Raw genomic sequence first — 5,929 nt, 5'->3', positions numbered from 1 at the left:
TCTAATCAAATAATACGACATTCAGCTTTTGGTCATCAAATTCTTTTAAAGACTCTCCTGGCCCCATGAACGGCCGGGTCTACGTCCTGGAGCCACTCGTCAACCACAACGACCAAGTGCCGTTCACCACCCCTCAATAGGATTTTACAAGACATCCCAGCGGTTTACAACAACAACGACATATATGCCTCTGATATAGGTTTTCTATATAAAGATATCAGCATTTCGTTCAGAGGCACTAATAGATAGATATAATTTCAACATAAATAGAGATTCTTCAGAAAACTATTTATAGCAGTTTAATGCAGTTTATTGAGTTCAGTTTTTGAACCATTAGAAGTTTTTAATGTTTTGAAACACTATAATCGAAATTTGAAATGTACGATATTACTTAGGATGTTAAAATATATTTCCGTCTGAATATAAAATAAAACCTTCATGACGAAAATATTTTTTCGATTTTATGCTTAAATGCTTTGAAATGTAAATATGAAAATATCACTTACTTTCACTCTCAAAATTATTTTTAATAATTTTATTTCATTGGCCAACTTTAAGTGTTCGTGAAGACTGAGAGAAATATGTTCAACGCTATGAATATAATATTTCAAAATATATAATCCGAATTGGATAAAGTTTATGGAGACTGCAACCATAAAAAGTTTCCGTGAATTTTATATGCTATAGTAAAATGGCAATGGGCTGACTTTATATGTGATTGTAACCAGCATAGTTCAATAAGAGCATTCGGTCAGACAAAAATTATCGTTACTGATGAAAATAATCAATCAAATGAAATATAAATCACAGAATTTGCTGAAGCTTATAATGTTTTGCTTAATATACCTATTTAATTAAATTTGAAAAATATTGAAATAATGTAGGTTTAAGTGCTCTGCATGTTGGATGCTGCATTTGTTGCAGCGTAGCAGCTCTAATGCTCTTTATTAACAGTTTATGCAAAACAAAGTGGACCTTTTGTACAAATTTATTAATGTTGATAAAATATAGATCCACAGGTACCCAATACAGACCAAACAACGCTTTCACGCAAGTGATTCGCTACTGTAGCTCTGCATCATGAAAAAGAATTAATTAACTGGGATTTAATCGTGATTTAATCCTCTCTGCTCTCGTGTAGTTCGAGTTATTTTCGTTTTCAAGGCTCTAAGAACTCGTTACATAGCAATAACCACAGAATAATCAAATCAGTGGATTGATAAAGCCAAAATAGAAAAAGATATTGTTATACGAAAATATTGTGGCTATTGCTTTATGCGATGGCAAGGACTTTTGGTTGATTAACGACTATAAGTTGTACACTACAGTGTGTAAAGCATACTATATGATATAACTAAATACAATTCATCGTATTCACCGGAAAGCAAAAGAAATATAGACATATTTCACCAAGATAATGAAGCAGCTAACACTTCTATTGTCGTTATAGCTCTCAATAAATACTGTTTTTACAAGTTGAAAGTTTTTTCAAAATGTAGAATTTAGAGAGTGTCTCTGCCTTTAATGGGTATTTTGAGGACTTTTTTGAGTCATGCCATGCACAATCTTGATAAGTTAAGAAGGTTGATCCATCATATTCAATCAAGAAGAAATAAAAACAAAGAATCAACGACCAAAAACCTTTATTTCTATATTAAGCTCAAAATTTTTTGAACACCTGTATCATGCATCTAATGGCTACGGTAGCCCTTATTGAACTAAAAAAAGATTAGCGTGTTGTCAGATAATTACAGTAATTAAAAAAAATTTTATCCTATTGGTCATGAGGTATTCTTATTGAATATTATATATATATATAATCTTTCGATTTATTTCCTGGGACTTCCGTCCTTTAAGCCTGCTAAGTACTATTAGGTCTATTGAGTTAAGATGGGACTTATAATACACTGAGTCCTTACCTAGTTGGAACACTTGTTATGCTGTCTTTTAACCGTCAATGGTATTAACATAGGTCAGTCATCATTAGTACTCTGTAGTATCACATGAAAATGTTACAAAATATTTTGTTTTGCTGTAAAATGAAAATTTTGAGAATTCGATAGAACGCAGGCGCCATTTTGGTTCTTTTTTGTTGAGAGAAGTTTTTGTCAATTTTCACAAAATCGAAAATTTCAGTTGTAGTTTAGTTTTCAAAGGAAATTGTTGCATTTATTTCCTATTTTTTTTTATTTGATAACAAAATTAATCAAAAATATTAACGCATATTTAAAAATTAAAAAAAAAACTATATATCATAAAATATTTTGAATATGTTTTAAAGTAAATAAAAACTGAAGTTTCTATTTTTTTTAAATTGATATGAAAAATTTTCAATGTTAAATCAAGAATCAAAAAGTCTCAAGAAAAAAATTAGGAATCACCTGATTCTGTGTGTGGATAGAAGAGACTCCGAGCAACAACATCAATACCTCAACGTAATCCTGTTTGTGCTCTGTTGAAAGACGGATGAAAGGCAGTTAGTTGCATGACCCAGTTTCCGGAGACCCACAAAGACGCTTTCAATTAATATCATCTTTATTTTTGTTGACAAAGGAGAAATTTTAATGCATAGTAAACATTTCCGATATTGAAAATATCCGTACACATTAACCAGCTGCCAGTCAGTGAGTTGTAATGTGGAAGCCAAAAAAATCTCAGAAATTAATTAGATTTGAATTGGAAAAGTGACGAAATTAATTTATAAAAATTCTTTTTGATTTGCTAACTACAATTTGATTTAATTACCATAAGAAGGAGAATATCACAATCACAAAATCACAAACTTCGTAATGGATTATTGGTGCTATATCTGTATATTCTTCTTGACGCCCATTATACTATTGTATATTTTGTTCGAACTCCATTATTTCCTAAGAATGTGCCTTTGTGTTTTTTTGGCGCGTTTCGTCAAACGGAAATGTCATATTTTAGAGACTACTATAGTTTCAGGTAAGTGAAATCAAAAGGTATATAATTATTCTAGAAAAATTGAATTTTATTAGTAAAGCACTTACAATTTATGTCGATTTTCGGTCTTGCTTACGTAAATTTTTTTTCTATTCTCATGCAAGGGCAAATAGCTAAGCGATGTCTTTTATATTTAGCTGCTTTCTGTCTGTCATTTCTGTGTACCTCCTTAGACTCTTAGCCACCCTTTCTTACCAACAAGTTCAAGGCAACTAACTACCTACTGACAACAACCGGTGTTGAAAGTTTTTATTCTTTTCGTTTTGCATACATTTATTCTATTGGTGCTTGGGGGAAGTAGTAATGTGAAGGCTTCAAACAATTCCATATGTGGGATTATGATATATAAATTGCCAACCTAATGGCTTGTAATGTGACACCATTCAAATATTAATGGCGACAATAATGAAATTTGTTAATAGATAAAAAAAGTGTTCAAACTGTGTTAAATTGATTGCAAAAAAAAAATTGAAATCCATTTATTTAAATATAATAGTTATTGGGGCTGAGTTAAAGTGAAGAATTCAAATAGTAAAAAAAAGGAAAAAATCATCAGTTGACAGAAACTTGAGAGAAAAGATTAATGTTTTTATAGCAAATTGCTTTATATTTTTTTAAAATGAAGAAAATAATTGGCTTAGCAAGATAAAAAGGTGTTTGATTTCAGGATAATATAAAAAAACAAAATTTTTAAAATCAGTAGGAACCATTCTCCTCTTCGACAGTTTAGATGAGTAATTTGAATTTCGAAATGGCGAACACATTATTTAATATTTTGTTTATGGAAATTTATTATAAAGTAAAGGATTATGATAATTCGGGGATTATGCTAGTCATTCCTAAGTGCATATAAAAATAAGAAAAAAAATCGAAAAAAACATAATTATATATTTTATGGGACGTTGGGACAACGCACCGTCCATCAAGTGGTCCCACTGAATTGAAGGATTAGCCAAAGTAGATCACGAAGCGACTTGGGTCTTTTTTCGTTTTCCGATTCTCGGATGTCGTTATTAAGTTAACCTAAAGTCGCTTCCGTTCGCATAACTACATCTCTTCTTATTGCCAGCAGCTCATTTAGTCAGAGGTTGACTGTAAAGTCATCACCAATTCAATGGTGTCCCAAGACAGTTATCCTCCAGCTTGCCAGTGCTGGACATTGGCATAATATATACACTGCTGTCTCTTTTTTTCTAGATAGAGTCAGAAAATGTCTTCCTTAACAAGAGATATCTTTTTTAATGATTCGTGACGTTTCCATGTCCAGCGGATAGCTAAGCACTTTTGTTGCTTCACTGACCAATCGGTTTTGGTATCATGATTTTGGATGTCTACAAGTGCTTATCTCTCTCCATCTGTTAATATGAAACTTTGCAACTTTTATAATTAACTACCTTAAATCTATAATTTGTTATCTTTCAATTTGTGATAGAAGAAACTTCTGATAGAACAAACTAGACTTGTAGATTAAAAAATCAATTATTTAAATGTGTACACAAAAAAAAATGTCTTTAGATATACATAAATAATAAATGATTTTTAGATTGCTTAAATTAATATAATAAAAGAAAGATAAAAAATAGAAATAAAAAATTGGTTTCTAAAACAAATTTAAATCTATGTTCTCTCACTGAACTGAATGACGTCTGGAGTCATACTTTGAATTATTTTACCTTTTGAGACTTTCTCCAGATCAGCTTAGGAGATTTTCTCAAGGCATAGTACAATAAACTCTTTCCAGATTAGTTTAGGAAATTTTCTCAAAGAATAGCACAATAAGCTTTCTCCTAGGGGACTTCATCAAGGGATAGCTAGTAGTATACTTAAGGAATGACATGCAATTTATCTGTCAAAATAGTAATTTAAAATAATTATCAACAATGAGAGATATAAATTCTTATATAGTAGGTGTTGTCTATAAACATTTTTACATATTAACTTACCGGGAAAATAGGAAACCTCCATCACAGTCTTGCTTCGATGGATATAGTTTCATACTGCAGAGAAGCTTAATTAGGCTCTCTAGAAGCATCCGAGACATTTGTGCTTGTTATTTTTTTAACGGGAAACTTTGGATTTAATATTTTATTTTTAAATTCATTCTCATATAGTTGTATTCACAGATTTAAAATAGGGTAAATCTAAGTCAACATATTTCAAAAGATGATGTGATTTCTAATTTTAGCTATACATTAAGACTGAAAAGTTTTCGGAAATTCTCATTTAAAATTCGCGCGCTGTATATTTTTCGATATTTTAAGTTTATGTAGTTTGGCAGCACTGTCCTTAATTACTATGCCAAAAATGAGCTCGATCTGTCAGACAGTTCGTTTACGGCAGCTGTTGAAACCAGTTCACCTCAGTAGTGCGTTGCGAAATGTCTTCGACGGTCGTACGACCGTCCTGGAAGGCTTTGTACCACTCATAAACTTGAGTTTTCGATAAAACTGATTCCCCATAAGCCTTTTGTAGCATTCGCAACGATTCTGCACACGAAATTTCGTTCGAAACACAAAATTTGATGCAAACTCTTTGTTCAATATTTTTTTCCATTGTTTTTTTCGCAACGCCCTACTGAGGTGAACTGGTTTCAACAGCTGCCGTAAACGAACTGTCTGACAGATCGCGCTCATTTTTGGCATAGTAATTAAGGACAGTGCTGCCAAACACATAAACTTAAAATATCGAAAAATATACAGCGCGCGAATTTTAAATGAGAATTTCCGAAAACTTTTCGGTCTTAATGTAGGTATCATCTATAATTATTGATCTAATATGCTAATTTAAATCAGTTTTCAATATCTAGTTTTATGTAAATATTTTTTTATATTGTATTACGATTTTTTTAGTTATCTTAACACATTTTTATATCATTATTTGAGACTTTTTGTTTCGTTTTAGGAATATGTCTTACCAATGATATAGATACATTACTTTATCATATGAACAACGCAAGATACCT

This window comes from Teleopsis dalmanni, chromosome 1 (genome assembly GCF_002237135.1).
Source record: "Teleopsis dalmanni isolate 2A chromosome 1, ASM223713v2, whole genome shotgun sequence".
In the NCBI taxonomy this organism is placed as follows: Eukaryota; Metazoa; Arthropoda; class Insecta; order Diptera; family Diopsidae; genus Teleopsis; species Teleopsis dalmanni.
This window is presented reverse-complemented; position numbering follows the sequence as displayed.